This window comes from Cervus canadensis, chromosome 16, assembly GCF_019320065.1.
Source record: "Cervus canadensis isolate Bull #8, Minnesota chromosome 16, ASM1932006v1, whole genome shotgun sequence".
Classification (NCBI taxonomy): Eukaryota; Metazoa; Chordata; class Mammalia; order Artiodactyla; family Cervidae; genus Cervus; species Cervus canadensis.
Genome location: NC_057401.1, coordinates 37450107 through 37466924, shown reverse-complemented (window position 1 = coordinate 37466924; position 16818 = coordinate 37450107). Strand labels below are relative to the sequence as shown.

The 16818-nt window shown below is 39.9% G+C and overlaps 1 protein-coding gene across 11 annotated transcripts in view; it reads left to right on the top strand.

Moving 5' to 3' along the window:
- The window catches only part of RAI14 (retinoic acid induced 14), a 160724-nt gene that overhangs the window by 108709 nt on the left and 35197 nt on the right, over positions 1–16818 (top strand). The gene's annotated exons all lie outside the window — the stretch shown is intronic.

Below are 16818 nucleotides of genomic sequence, written 5' to 3'. Positions count from 1 at the left end.
GCCTAAGGATTAAGGATTGTCCCACTGAAATATTTGGTGTATGCTAAGCCTCATTTGAGGCTCAGTGACCTCATTAGAATTTAGGTGTTGCAGCAAGTAAGTCCCATGAAATTCTTGGTAGGCTGGGTTGGAATCACAGACTTTAGAGCTGTAAAAGCCTTCAGTGGTCATATGGACCAGGTGAGTAAACTGAAGCTGATGAATGTGGGTGACTTCATTGTCTCATACTTGGAGATTGCATAATTAAGACCAGAACCAAAGAATGCTGGCTTTTAGTTCCTGCTCCTGCCTACAATGCTAGTGGTCCTAAAAATTGGACATGTTTCAGAATCACCTAGGGGGTTTGTTGAAACACAGGTTGCTAGGCTTCTTCCCTGAGTTTGAGCAAGATCCTAAGAATCTGCATTTCTAACAAGCCCCCCCTGATGCTAAGACTGCTGGTCCAGGGGGCACACTGTGTGATATGATGTTGGGAAGCAGAGTCAGTAACATAACACAAATTCTCTCTTAAAAACTTACCACCTGAAAAAAACATGGTCATGCCAGTTTATAGGTGTACCTTGGTTTGTTGTTTTTTTAGTCACTAAGTCCTCTTTGTGACCCCGTGGACTGTGACCCCCCAGGCTGCTCAGTCCATGGGATTTCTCAGGCAAGAGTACTGGAATGAGTTGCCATTCCCTTCTCCAGGGCATCTTCCCAACCCAGGAGTTGAACTCGAGTCCCCTGCGTTGGCAGGCAGATTCTTTACCACTGAGCCACCAGGGAAGCCTGTCCCTTGGTTTAGTGAAACACAAAATAGAAACTTCAAATGGACAAATTCAAAACTAAAACCTGCATTACCCCAACCCTGCACCCCAGATCGCATCTCTCTGCTAGGAAAATTGCAATAGACTAGACAAAATCTCTGCCATCATGGAAGGTGTATTCTGACAGGGCAGTCAGACAATAATCACATGCCTCTTTAACATAATGTCAGATGCACTGAAAAAAAAAAAAAAAGCAGCAGCTAAGGGCCACTGTGAATAAACCTGGTCAAGAAAGGCCTCTCTGAGCACACACCTTCATTTGAGCAGATTCCTGAATTGGAATGAGGTGCAAGCCATGCACTTTTCTAGAACTGTCCTGGTGGAGGGAACAGCTGGACAGATGCTCTGAGGTAGGAGGGTGCTTGATGTGCTCAGCGAACAGGGAATGAACTAGAAGGTGAGATCACAGTGGGAGCCAGTAGCCCCTCATATAGAACCTGGTGGGCCACGGGAAGATTTTGGGTTAAGTCCTAATTCCAAATACTTATTTTCCCTTATTCATATGATCTAATATCTTTTCCCCCACCAGAAAGATGCCTTACAAAAGGAATGCAGTTAAAGTATAGGCGATTTGGGGAGATGCTGATGTTCTCAGTTCAGTTCAGTCACTCAGTCGTATCCAACTCTTTGCGACCCCATGGACCACAGCATGCCAGGCTTCTCTGTCCATCACCACCTCCCGGAGCTTACTCAAGCTCATGTCCATTGAGTCAGTGATACCATCCAACCATCTCATTCTCTGTCGTCCCCTTCTCCCACCTTCAATCTTTTCGAGCATCAGGGTCTTTTCCAAGGAGTCAGTTCTTCACATCAGGTGGCCAAAGGATTGGAGCTTCAGCTTTAGCATCAGTCCCTCCAATGAATATTCAGGACTGGTTTCCTTTAGGATGGACTGATTGGATCTCCTTGCAGTCCAAGGGACTCTCAAGAGTCTTCTCTAACACCACAGTCCAAAAGCATTAATTCTTTGGTGCTCAGCTTTCTTTATAGTCCAACTCTGAAAAGCTAGTTATTATTGTGAAATAATAATATAAATAAGCAAAGGAAAAGCTGGTTATTGTTGTGAAGTATTTCTGAGTCTCGCTGACCATTGTTACTCCTCTCTTGGAAATAAAGAGCTTTAAAAAGAAAGAAGGGAGATGTGGGCTTAGCAGGGAGGAACTGCTATTAGGGTCAGGGCAGTGAACTCAAGTCCTGATCTTTTCCACATTTCCCTAACCACTCTTCCCTGGTAGCTCAGAAAACGGTAGAGAATTCACCTGCAATGCAGGAGACCTGGGTTTGATCCCTGGGCCACAAAGATCCCTGGAGAAGGGAATGACAACCCACTCCAGTATTCTTGCCTGGAGAGTTCCATGGGCAGAGGAATCTGACTTCCATGGACAGAGGGGCCTGGCAGGCTACAGTCCATGGGGTCACACAGAGTCAGACAGTAACGGCTGAGTGACTGACACTTTCACTACTTTCAACCTCTCTGAGCCTCAGCAACTTCATCTATGAAGTGAAATGTTAGACCAGTTTATTCTTCTCAGTCTTCTAACTCGATGGGATTCTGGGTGTGTCTGATGGTGCTAGTAGGGTTTGGTGTATGGTCATTTTCTATAGCTTGACTTCGGGTGTGAAAAATTGATTGCAGAAGCAGTGGTCAGGACTAGAGAGTTGCTGGTGGTGGCCAGCCTGTTGCATTCCTGACCTCACTTGGCTGGCCAGCTCTTTTGGGATCGGGAGCTGGGTTGCTTGTGAAGAAAGAAAGAGTTGGGAGTGAAATCCTTCATTCAAGAAAGAGTTTGAATGAAATCTGTGAATGAACATGCATTAACAATCCAGGTCTTCTGAGAGTAGCCATGTGAGTTTGTGTTTCCTCCAAATATATGCTTCAGCTGGCAAACAGGAACCAAAAGAATTGTGCTGGTAATAGCTCTACAAGATAGAAGGAACCTTCCCGGCCATCACTCACAGGCTTTTGAATAGCAGCAGTTTCAAATCTCCTTCGGGTGAAGGGCCTTGAAGAATATCGTGGCCTTGTCCCAAGGTTTTGAATTTGAGAAAGTTTGCACAACTTGCTGAGTGATTCTGAAGGAAATGAAGCCTCTGTTTTGGGCTCTGTGTGCTGTGGCAGTTGGATACATTCCTTTTCATTTGAGATCACGGGCAACCCTCATCTGCCCTAGTAAGAAGCCTGTATTTGCCTTTTGGCCAAATATTTCCAGTTATTTTAATTTAAACTTTGTTTCTTTAAGAGCGGCACAGCCAGTAAGTTGTATTATGTGGTGTTTCATAGTTTGCAGACAGATCTAACAAGTACTGTGGTTTCTCAGCCTGGTGATGAAGCCTGCCTCCTACTCTGGAGGCAGAACACCAAGGTCAGAATTCAGGCTCCCCTACTTACTGGTTCTGGGGCTTTGTGCAAGTTCACTGGACTTCTCTGTGCCTCAGCTTCCTCCTCTGTAAAATGGGATGATGATAATTATTCCTTCCGGAGCCTTGTTAGGGGATGTAATGAGTTACAGGAGCATGGTATTTCAATAGATAAACAGCTTTTTAAAATATTTTTTAATTTTTTATTTATTTTTATATTTGGCTGCTCTGGGTCTTTGTTGCTGTGTGCGGGCTTTGGCTACTCTTTATTGCAGTGCATGGGCTTCTCGTTGCAGTGGCTTCTTTAGGTGTGGAGCATGGGTTCTAGGCACAAGAGCTTGGTATTTGCAGAGTGCAGACTTAGTTGCTCCAGGGCGTGTGGAATCTTCCTAGACCAGGGATAGAACCTGTGTCCCCTCAACTGGCAGGCAGATTCTTATCCACTGTATACTTCCAGAGAAATCCTGCTATTATTGTTGATGCTGCTGTTGGGTTTTTTTTTTTTTTTTTTTCAGTTGCTCAAATATGGTTTAGAGGTGAGAGAAGTGAAGTTAGTACCTCAACCCTGATGACAAGGCAGCAGACCCAGCCGTGGTATTTCAGCCTCCTAGGCTACTCATTTTTTTTTCCTGCTATTCTTCTTCTGTGCCTTTGGGCTGCCACCCAGCTGTTGTTCTGGGCTCTCCAGGTTTTCTTGGTCTTCTCTTGGGAGTGGGAGGGAGGGAGGAGGAAGAGGAAAGGGTGGTTGGTGGGTTCCGGGTGGGATGGGGAATCAGAAAACTCTTAAGCGCAGAAACCTTGGGAACTTTCCAAGTGACAAAAGCAGAGAAATTCCAAATATCAGTAAGCAGCAAAGGGATCAGAGGAGCATGATGTAAATCTTTAGGCCGCTCTGTTTGTGCCTTTTAGTTACCCCTCTGTGGAAGGGCCCAGCTGAGTCTTTTTTACAAGAAAGCTAAACATGGCCTATTATAATGAAACTTAAAACAGCATCAATTCCTTTTTTGTGAGGCAAATCCACAAGATTGCTTTCAAGGCTAAGGGATTATGTTTTCAAAAGAAGTTTGAAACAATGGGTGCCTTGGTGAAAAGGATGGTGTGAGGTTCTGAACTCGCCCTCCGTTTAGAGCAGCCCTTGGAAAGCAGTCACGTACATGGGGATCATCTGGGAAACTTGTAAACACAGCTTTTGAATCAGTGATGCTGGGTGGCGCCTGAGAGCCTGCCTGTCTAACAGCTCCTGGTCCATGGATCACCCTGGGAGCATCCAAGATTCGGGCTACTGAAGAGCTGTCACTTCGGCTGTAGTGGAATCTGAACGGCCGCCCTGCTGTATCCCTGGGCAGAGACGAGTGTCCCTGCCACTGGGCCTGGGGTTGGACAGATGGATAGAGGTGTTTATACCCCTCCCTCCTCCACTGAATTCTTGACCTCTCTAAATGAAGGGATAAGCCAGTAGACTCATAAAATGTATTCCTATCGACACTTGAGTGACGTTTCTTGTCTTTAAAAGGAGAGGCCCCACTTTTTAATTAGGTGTAAAAGCCTACAGAGACAAAGCCCAAGGATGTTCTGATTTCATTTTGCCTTCGCTTTTCTATTCCTCTAAGGGGAAATTTCAGCTGATAATTAGTTAACAATAACTACCTCAAAGGGTTCATTAAGAAAGACTGAAGTGTTTCTTCTGTGGGAAATTTAGGTGTAATTAAAATTCTCATCTCTCAACTTAAAATTTGCCAGACAACACGTCTTGGCTAGGATGTGGACAAATTAGAGCCCTCATGTTGCTGGGGGTGTAAAATGGTGCTTTAGAAAGTAGTCTCGCGTTTCATTAAAGACTAACATAGTTACCATATGGTTCAGCAATTCCACTCCTAAGTCTATACCCACTAGAACTGAAAACAGGTGTCTACACAAACACTTGTACACAAATGTTTTAGCAGCCTTATTCAAAATAACCCAAAAGTAGAAACAACCCAAATGTCCATAACCAATGAATGAATAAACACAATATGATATATCCGCTCAGTGGAAGGAATATCATACTGTATGTGCTACACATGGGTGGGCCTCAAAAAGAGGCCAAACATGAGAAGACAAACACAAAAAAAATCTCATACTGTATGACTCCATCTTGATGAAGTGTCCAGAATAAGCAAATCCATAGATAAAGTAGATTACTGATGGCCAAGGGCAGGCATAGGATGGGAAGTGAATATTAGTGGGTATGAATTTTCTTTTTTAAGTTGATTAAAATATTCTGGAATTAGATAGGGACGTTGGTTGCACAACTTTATGAATATACTGAAAACAACTGAATTGTGCGTTTTAAAATGCCGAATTGACATACCGTAAAATAAAAAGTTTGGAATCTGCCCATGCTGTTTCTTAAGTCTTTATTTAATTTGTTTTAATAGGATTATATCTCAACATCATGGTTTTAAATAGTTTATCATAGAGTTTCTCAACCTGGGCACTATTGACATTTGGACATGTTGGTATGATTCACGTTTTAGACTAGTCAGAGAATTGTTTGTTGTGGGGAGCTGTCCTGTGTATTGTAGGATGTTATAGCAGCATCTCTGTTCTTTCCTTGGTGGCTCAGTGGTAAAGAATCTGCCTGCCAAGCAGGAGACGTGGGTTCAATCCCTGGGTCAGGAAGATCCGTTAGAGAAGGGAATGGCAACCCATTCCAGTATTCTTGCCTGGAGAATCCCATGGACAGAGGAGGCTAGCAGCCTCTAGTCCATGGGATCACAAAGAGTCATATATGACTGAGTGACTAGTTCCTTCCCTTTCTTTCCTGGTCATTATACATTAGATACCATCCCTCACCCTGTGAATAATAATCGCAGCTGTCTCCAGGTGTTGCCAAATGTCCCCTGGGTGGGGCAGAATCACCCCCAGTGGAGAACCACTGGTTTATCTTTAGTCTTCCTGTTAAAAGCTGAGATCCATGAGGGCTTCTTTATTCATCATGTGTTTCTCAGTGCTTAGAACAGTGTCGGGCACATAAATACCCTACTATGGTAAATATGTAAATGAATTAATATATTCAGCTATAGCGATTTATAAAAGTAGACAACTATAGAAATGATTCCATGCTCAAATTAGTTCCAATGCCCTGGGATTAACTTTGTCAAGAACAGTCTCTGTTTTGGGGTGAGGGGGGCTGTTCTTCAGCCTAGTACTTTTCCTACCCACCTCACCCAAGTCTGCAAACTATCTTTACCTAGAGGTGTGTTCTTTTATCAGCTATCCAGGGCACAGACTGTTAGAGGCCACCAGCCAAGATCTTCAGTAGTTGTGTGCTGACTCAGGGTGCCATCTCCTCCTTAAGCCTGAGGCAGCACCACAGATGCCACCTGCAGCCCAGACCAGCACCCACCAGTCACCCGGACTCTGATGATGCCTGCATGTGTCAGGCACTGCATAAGAAAGGAAACCTACTCACTGTCATTTACAGATCCGGGTTCTGTGAATGACTAACCATGTTTTCCCACCCAACCGAACCCAACGCTCCACTTGAATATCTTATAAAAAGTTACTCAGGTGGAGGCTAAATGCTAATGACTTGTTGCTGCCACACCCTGCTTTGGGGATTGTCACTTCTGGAAGGTGCCTGAATCTTAGCAGCTCAAGTGTGAGCATTAGACAAGGCTGATCTCAGATGGTTTTTGTTTTTGGTGGTGGGTTTTTTTTTTTTTTTTTTGTCATCAATGACTGTTTATAACTCTTTCTTGCTTTTCTTTCTTTTTTTCTCACATTTTTTTAAAATTGGAAGATAATTGCGTTACAACATTGTGTTGGTTTCTGCCATACAGCAACACGAATCAGCCATAAGTATACATAGATCCCCTCCCTCTTGAACCTCCCTCCCAGGCCCCCTTGATTTTCTTCTTGGTTTGCTCCTCCTCTCTTCTTTTTTTTTAATTTCAATTTAATTTTATTTTTTTTAATCAGAGTATACTTGCTTTACATTGCTGTGTCAGTTTCTACGGTATAGCAAAGTGAATAAGTAACGTGCATGCACACATCCCTTCTTTTTTGGATCTCCTTTCCATTTAAATCACAAGAGAGCACTGAGTAGCATAAACCCAGAGAAAACCGTATTTCTTTCTTCATTTCTTAAGCAGTGATGGTTCTGACCTAATTTCTGTTGGTCTGTCTTTTCTGAACATTGAGACAAATCCTTTTATTAAGCAGCATGTCTCTATCTCTGTTCCTTGCCTTGTGTTGATGAGGCTCGGATAATTGGTGGCATTTCTTTGGATACGTATTCATGCTTCACCCTTTGCTAAGCACTTTTTACATATACCTCATTCATTCCTCATAGCCCATTTTACAGATGTGGAAACTGGGATACAGAGAACAGTTGCCCAAGACCACTCAATGTTAATAAGCAGCGGAGTGCAGATTCAAACCCAGTTAGCCTGAGCCCTTGAAGATGATGTGTATTGCCTCCCCAATATCCTGCTTCTTGTTATACTTTCTCATCTGGCTGCACATGTTTGTCCTTCCTTTAAGCTTTGATAAAGCTCTAAAGTTTGGAAGTTTTGTCTGATTTTTTCAGAATCTTGGGTGTTTGGAATAAGGACCAGATTTTCTGAAGTTAAAGCCTTATAATGACTGGATATCCAAATTAAGTACACACAGAAGAATAGCAAGGTAGTTTTCCCACCTTGCCCTTCTGTATAATGGCTTAGGAGCTTGATTAGGAGCTTCTTCTAGGCACAGGGCTGGGGGAATGAAAGAGGGAAGACAGGGCTTTCTCTTCCAGCAGCTGGAGGAGAATTGACCAAACGATGAAGCTCCATTTGTTGGTCATTTGTTGCTGCTCAGGTGTAAGGTAACTGGATTGAATGTATAAGTGCTGTTGGTGTGAGGGACTTGCTGACACAGTCACCTCATTGTCTACTTCATACCTTATTTCTTCTGCATTTGTACAGTTTCCTTAAGAACAGGGCAAAGCTAAATCAGTATACTGATCATATGGGTGTTCTTTGATGTGATAATTGATTTAGCAAACTCAGGTTATAGACATTTTATCCCAAATAAGGTAGTAAAATGATTTTTGTATATATTATTAAATAAAGGGATACTTTATAAGTATCAGAGTATTTAATCACAGTGATCAGTAAATACCAAATAACTGTATGTCTTGGTAGTTATTCTTTCTTATTTTATATTTTCTCTTTCTAAATCTAGCCCACATATTTTTAAATGCTAGAACATAGTATAAAATAGCCTGTATCGTATATATTACAAAGAATAGTGTATCATATTTATATAGAGTATAAAATGTAGAATATGCTGTTGAAGATTTTGCTTCTAATTCATTACTGAAGAGGCCTTGTTATTTCACAGGATGTTCTCATAGAACTTTTAAACTTTCCCAGTTTTAGAACACGGCTGTAGTATGTACAGCCATGTGTGTGCCCATATGTGTTGTAGATGGGGTGTTGGTTACTTTATCAAGAATAAGTCTACAATTTAAAATCTGAATTATAAAATTTATTTTTTTGCATCATGTTCTAGACTGAGCACTGGCTCTTATTTGTCAACTGTTTTTCTTATCTTTGGAGTAGGGTGTCTTAAACCTTTTAAACTGACTCCTACTTTGGCCTTAACACTATATCCAAAAATCCTTTTGAAGTCACTTAACATATTCTGTACAATTAAGGTGATTTGACACATTCTCCCATCAAAGCATTTTACTCACGATGCCCAAGTATCTTAAACAGTCAACTCAATTACATGCAGAGTTGAAATATTTTTGGCAATGGGTTTCACATGCATTTATTGTAGTATTAAATATGGGGATGTACAGTGGTGAAAATGCTTAAATTTGTTTATCAAAAAATCTGGAGAACTGATTGGCTATCATACACATGTCTATTTAACTTACATACATTAATCTTCTCACACCACATTGGTCTCCTTTAGCAGACACAAGGCCACCAACTCGTTCTTAAGAAAACTTTCGTTAAAGTAAAAGATCAGATGTGTCTTTTTCCTGTATGAACTGTATTTCTGGAAAACTAAATTGTCATCAAGGGAATTTTTTTTCTCTAGAAGAATTCCAGCTAATGAATAAGAAAAAAATCATGGATTAGAATGTCACCACTTGGCAAACCACAAATCAAAGGACGACTCCAAGTAGTGATTATCGGTGGTTGCTAACATCACTGAAACGGAGCCAGCTAGACATTATGTGTCTTCAATGAAAGTACACGATACCACTCATGAAGTTGCTTTGCCAATAACTGAGCCTGTATCAAACCAAGCCTCTAAACCTAGCTAAAAGTTTACAGAACAGGTAGAGGCAAGAGAAACATGTTAAAAAATACTATGGGGAGGGAGGTGCAGATACTGAAAATTCAGATACTGAAAATTCTACAGGCCCAAGTGCATGGCTTTTTCATAAAACAAATTGCAAGGACCAAAAAAAAAAAAAAAAGGGAACATTATTAGACATCAACCAGATCTCAATATGTTGACTTTTTTTGGATTTTGATTTCCATAAACTATTCAAAAATGATAATATTTATGAAACAATTAGAAATATCCAATGCCTGAATATTTGGCATTATTGAAAAATTACTAAAACTTTCAGTTGTGATGATATTGTTATTACATTTTCATTAAGAGCTATTTTATTTTAGAAATACATATTGAAATATTTAAGAATAAAGTGATATGAGATGTGCTTCAAAATAATAATGGTTGGTAAGGGTATACATGAAACAAGGTTGTTGGATACAAAAGATTTCATCACATTATTTCTACTTTGTAAAGTGCTTATCTTTTAAGTATATGTGTAGAAAAATTCAGAGATGAAAAGATATGATAAATGAGATCCTTAAGAACAATTTTTATGTGACATCCACAATAAACACCTGGAAATGAGTCTCCTTTCAGAAACACCTTGAAATATTGGTTTAGTTAGTTGAATTTTATCAACTAAGAATGATTTGATTAGCTAAAAATAGGAGATTCTGCATTATAAAAATACAAGCATAAACATCTATCATTATATATGGATAATTGGCTCTTTATAATTATTTATCTTTATACTAGTTCATTTTCTCTGTAAGAACAACGAGTGCTGAAGTTTCAGGTGAAATGTATGAGGATAAAATTATGAATTGGGAAAAGACTCATTTCATTTTCTCATCAGAACACAGTGTTCTACAGAAGAATAATTGGAGATTTCCCAAAATAAAGGAAACAGTCTCTTCATGATCAAAACTCTGAGGAGAGAGGGCAAAACAAAATCACATGCACACTATTTATTAAAACATATGCAGTGAAACCTTAATTAACTGGATCCCTCAAAACAACGTGTTATAACCATCAAAGATGGATTGCTTTAACAATTTCATTTTTAAAAGCAATGTCTAAGAAAATTGGATTGGATAGTGAGCCCAACTTCCTCACACCTCACTTTTCTTGACTTATAATGACCACTGACCTTTCAAATATGATGCTGAAAATTATACAACTGCCAAGCCATCCATAGAATATTGTGTCACATTCATCAGAGCACATTTATCAGCCTGCAGAAGTGGCCTTACAGAAATGGTTCATTGTCACATGTTCAAGTCACATATCACAAGTTTAATGCCCTATAAATACAGTGTGCAATCCAGAGAAAATACAGGGCTCCCCCTATGACTCAGTGGTAAAGTACCACCCACAATGTGGGAGATGTGAGTTCAATTCATGGGTCAGGAAGATCCCCTGGAGGAGGAAATGGCTACCCACTAGTATTCTTGCCTGGAAGATTCCATGGACAGAGGAGCCTGGTGGGCTATAGTCCATGGGGTCACAAAAGAGTTGGGCATGCCTGAGCAACTGAACATGCATGCAGAGGAAATCCAGGAAGTCTTTTTTTTTTTAGCTTTTAATCTAAATTTTATTTTTTTCCCATTTATTTTTATTAGTTGGAGGCTAATTACTTTACAATATTGTAGTGGTTTTTGTCATACATTGACATGAATCAGCCATGGATTTACATGTGTTCCCCATCCCTATCCCCCCTCCCACCTCCCTCTCCACCTGATCCCTCTGGGTCTTCTCAGTGCACCACGCCCGAGCACTTGTCTCATGCATCCAACCTGGGCTGGTGATCTGTTTCACCCTAGATAATATATATGTTTCGATGCTGTTCTCTCGAAACATCCCACCCTCGCCTTCTCCCACAGAGTCCAAAAGTCTGTTCTGTACATCTGTGTCTCTTTTTCTGTTTTGCATATATGGTTATCATTACCATCTTTCTAAATTCCATATATATGTGTTAGTATGCTGTAATGATCTTTATCTTTCTGGCTTACTCCACTCTGTATAATGGGCTCCAGTTTCATCCATCTCATTAGAACTGAGTCAAATGAATTGTTTTTAACGACTGAGTAATACTCCATGGTGTATATGTACCACAGCTTTCTTATCCATTCGTCTGCTGATGGGCATCTAGGTTGCTTCCGTGTCCTGGCTATTATAAACAGTGCTGTGATGAACATTGGGGTGCACGTGTCTCTTTCAGATCTGGTTTCCTCGGTGTGTATGCCCAGGAGTGGAATTGCTGGGTCATATGGCAGTTCTATTTCCAGTTTTTTAAGGAATCTCCACACTGTTCTCCATAGCGGCTGTACTAGTTTGCATTCCCACCAACAGTGTAAGAGGGTTCCCTTTTCTCCACACCCTCTCCAGCATTTATTGCTTGTAGACTTTTGGATAGCAGCCATCCTGACTGGCGTGTAATGGTACCTCATTGTGGTTTTGATTTGCATTTCTCTGATAATGAGTGATGTTGAGCATCTTTTCATGTGTTTGTTAGCCATCTGTATGTCTTCTTTGGAGAAATGTCTGTTTAGTTCTTTGGCCCATTTTTTGATTGGGTCATTTATTTTTCTGGAATTGAGCTGCAGGCGTTGCTTGTATATTTTTGAGATTAATCCTTTGTCTGTTGCTTCATTTGCTATTATTTTCTCCCAATGTGAGGGCTGTCTTTTCACCTTGCTTATAGCTTCCTTTGTTGTGCAAAAGCTTTTAAGTTTCATTAGGTCCCATTTGTTTATTTTTGCTTTTATTTCCAATATTCTGGGAGGTGGGTCATAGAGGATCTTGCTGTGATTTATGTCGGAGAGTGTTTTGTCTATGTTCTCCTCTAGGAGTTTTATAGTTTCTGGTCTTACATTTAGATCTTTAATCCATTTTGAGTTTATTTTTGTGTATGGTGTTAGAAAGTGTTCTAGTTTCATTCTTTTACAAGTGGTTGACCAGTTTTCCCAGCACCACTTGTTAAAGAGTTTGTCTTTTTTCCATTGTATATTCTTGCCTCCTTTGTAGAAGATAAGGTGTCCATAGGTTCGTGGATTTGTCTCTGGGCTTTCTATTCTGTTCCATTGATCTATATTTCTGTCTTTTGTACCAGTACCATACTGTCTTGATGACTGTGGGCTTTGTAGTATAGTCTGAAGTCAGGCAGGTTGATCCTCCAGTTCCATTCTTCTTTCTCAAGGTTACTTTGGCTATTTTTTTTTTTTTTTGTATTTTTTTTGTATTTCCATACAAATTGTGAAATTATTTGTTCTAGTTCTGTGAAAAATACCATTGGTAGCTTGGTAGGGATTGCATTGAATCTATAGATTGCTTTGGGTAGTATAGCCATTTTGACAATATTGATTCTTCCAATCCATGAACATGGTATGTTTCTCCCTCTGTGTCCTCTTTGATTTCTTTCATCAGTGTTTTATAGTTTTCTATGTATAGGTCTTTTGTTTCTTTAGGTAGATATACTCCTAAGTATTTTATTCTTTTTGTTGCAATGGTGAATGGTATTGTTTCCTTAATTTCTCTTTCTGTTTTCTCATTGTTAGTGTATAGAAATGTAAGGGATTTCTGTGTGTTAATTTTATATCCTGCAACTTTAATATATTCGTTGATTAGCTCTAGTAATTTTCTGGTAGAGTCTTTAGGGTTTTCTATGTAGAGGATCATGTCATCTGCAAACAGCGAGAGTTTCACTTCTTCTTTTCCTATCTGGATTCCTTTTACTTCTTTTTCTGCTCTGATTGCTGTGGCCAAAACTTCCAACACTATGTTGAATAGTAGTGGTGAGAGTGAGCACCCTTGTCTTGTTCCTGATTTCAGGGGAAATGCTTTCAATTTTTCACCATTGAGGGTGATGCTTGCTGTGGGTTTGTCATATATAGCTTTATATTATGTTGAGGTATGTTCCTTCTATTCCTGCTTTCTGGAGAGTTTTAATCATAAATGGATGTTGAATTTTGTCAAAGGCTTTTTCTGCATCTATTGAGATAATCATATGGTTTTTATCTTTCAAATTTGTTAATGTGGTGTATTACATAGATTGATTTGCGGATATTAAAGAATCCTTGCATTCCTGGGATAAAGTCCACTTGGTCATGATGTATGATCTTTTTAATATGTTGTTGGATTCTGTTTGCTAGAATTTTGTTAAGGATTTTTGCATCTATGTTCATCAGTGATATTGGCCTGTAGTTTTCTTTTTTTGTGGCATCTTTGTCTGGTTTTGGAATTAGGGTGATGGTGGCCTCATAGAATGAGTTTGGAAGTTTACCTTCTGCAATTTTCTGGAAGAGTTTGAGTAAGATAGGTGTTAGCTCTTCTCTAAATTTTTGGTAGAATTCAGCTGTGAAGCCATCTGGTCCTGGGCTTTTGTTTGCTGGAAGATTTCTGATTACAGTTTGATTTCCGTGCTTGTGATGGGTCTGTTAAGATCTTCTATTTCTTCCTGGTTCAGTTTTGGAAAGTTACACTTTTCTAAGAATTTGTCCATTTCTTCCAAGTTAAAGTAGAAAAATAGTTATCACAGGGAGAAAGGAGTTAGCAACTAGAAGGGTCACATGGAGATCTTCTGGGGTGCTAACAGGAGATACAAGGAGGGATTTTGGGTCTCTGGCCACATTGTGTTTCTTCAGCGTGAAAGCAGAAGGGACATGTTCCACTTGAGAAGTTTTAGCAAACTATACAATTATGAGATGTGTAGCTTAAATATGTTAGAGTGAAAGTGAAAGTTGTTCAGTCACGACCAACTCTTTGCGACCCCATGGACTATACAACCCATGGAATTCTCCAGGCCAGAATATTGGAGTGGGTAAACTTTCCCTTCTTCAGGAGATCTTTCCAACCGAGGGATTGAACCCAGGTCTTCCGCATGCAGGCAGATTCTTTACCAGCTTAGTCACAGGGGAAGTCCATATGTTAAACTTCAGTCCAAAGTTTTGTATCTATACACATTTGCATGTGTGTGTGTGTGCATGTGAGTGTGATAATTTCTATTCCTGGTATTCTCATCTTTAGCAAAAGATTTTTGGCTGCCTTGTCCAGATCATTTTGATTGAGTTCTCCCCTGGTCATAGGATATAGCAGAGTGAACAGCTTAGAAACAAGCACATAGACATTAAGAAAAGAAGATAAATATATTAATAAATATTAGGGCTTAATAATCTGGGGTATTTAGATCCATCATTTGAAAGCAGAGTTCAATAATTGAGTCTCTTAGTGGTTTCATGTCCTCAAGAGCAATTAAATTATGTAATATACACTGTTACTTACTGCATGTGCATGAATGCTAAGTCACTTCAGTTGTATCCAGACTCTGTGACCCTACGGACTGTAGCCCACCAGCCTCCTCTGTCCAGGGGATTCTCCAGTCAAGAATACTGGAGTGGATTGCCATGCCCTCCTCCAGGGTATTGTCCCAATCCAGGGATCAAACCCGCGTTTCTTATGTCTCCTGCATTGGCAGACAGGTTCTTTACCACTAGTGCCAACACTGTTACTAAGGGTGGGGAAATTTTAGAAACCTTTCACTGTGATTAAATGATTTACTGTTTAAAGATGAAGTTCATTAATTGTAAAATTAAGTTACCCCAACAATGCTGAAAACGGGTGTTACTGTTTATTGTCTTGACTTTTGGTGCGGTTTTTTTGGTTAAGCAGTATTTAATCAGAAATTTCACTTAAACAAGTCACACATTCCCGAGTCATTCCATATGATCAAAGCTTCACTGTAATGTGTAAACATTATACAATATGTGTAAATCTACTATAAAGTAGATTTTGACTTTAAAGAAACATTACACATAAGTTGCTGCACAAATGAAGAAACGGTCAATGTGATCAGAGCCAGGGAAGCTAAAATGATAGAATGTAAGAGCTGGAGGGAACATTAGAAAGCATCTGAGTCTATCCGCACACTTGACAGTGAAGGATATTTAGGCTCTGAGAGCTTAAATTGACTTCCCAAAGATACATAGCTAACATATGGCTGATCTGCAACCAGAACTGATACAACCCTATTTGCTTACCCGCCGACCCTCAGTCAGCCCAGTTCTCCAGAGCAGAGTTGTGGGGTCAAGCTCATTTGAGTTTGAATCAGTTTAGCTCTTGGATTTGCTACTTGGGTGTGACCATGGGGCCCAGTGACAGATCCTGTCCTATGGAAAAATATTGCCTGGGTATTAATTCAGAGGTACAGACACCAAGTATCCTGAGAAGGTAACTCCCTAAGACAGGTCTGAGGCATTGGAGAGCTCAGAGGTGCATTAACCTCCTCAAGGCATGGCTGCTCAGTGGGATTCTGCTTTCCTTCTGCCGTGGAAGTGCCCCTCACCCTGGGATCTGCAGGGAGGATGGCTGTGGCCTTTGGATGTTGTCTCTTTTTTTAAATATTTATTTATTTTAAAAAATATTTATTTTTATTGGAGTATAATTGCGTTGCAGTGTTGTGTTAGTTCCTGCTGTAAACAATGTGAACCACCTATATGTATACATATATCTCCTCCCTCTTGACTCTCACTTCCATCCCACCCATCTAGTTCATCACAGAGAACTGAGCTGAGCTTCCTGTGTTATGAGGATATTATCTCTTTCTAATGATAAATCTAAACATGCTGAGCAAGGTTTGTACCCTCAAGTGTCATTGAGTTCCAATGCCTAACTGTGGGCTTCCTTTAATGCTGTTTGCACCTGAGTGTAGACACCTGCCATCTAATGGAGATGGTGTTAGGACTCACGTAAAAAGGCTTTTATGGTGAATTCCCTGGTGGTCCAGTGGTTAAAACTCCCTGCTTCCAATGCACAGGGCAGGAGTTCGGTCTCTGGTCGGGGAACTAAGATCTCTAACGTGCTACTTGATGTGGCCAAAAAAATTTTTTTTAATTTAAAAAGGCTTTTATGAGAATGAAAAGAGCTAATGAAAAAAAAAAAGAAAAGAAAAGAGCTAGTGTACTAAAGTGGGTAATAAGATGCTTGGCACACATTAGCCATGTAAAATAAGTTGTGTAGTTGTGTACACACACTTATTGTGTACAACACACAATAAGTTGTGTAGTTGTGTACAACTTCAGTTAACTATTGTTATCTGCTAGAACACAGCAATGGATTTGATACTGATGCTGTCCAAGAACTCTGACCATTGTTTGACTTGAACAAATGACTTTGTTAAAAACACTGGAAAACAGAAAAAAAAGTTGATTAATTACTTATATATTTAGGAATTGAGTCAAGTTGGGACTCTGGTCATTTTTTCCTAAAGGAATAAGGAATGTAGTTGAATTTTACTTTTTTCAAGCCTATCTTTACATGGGAAGACCTAAGATCT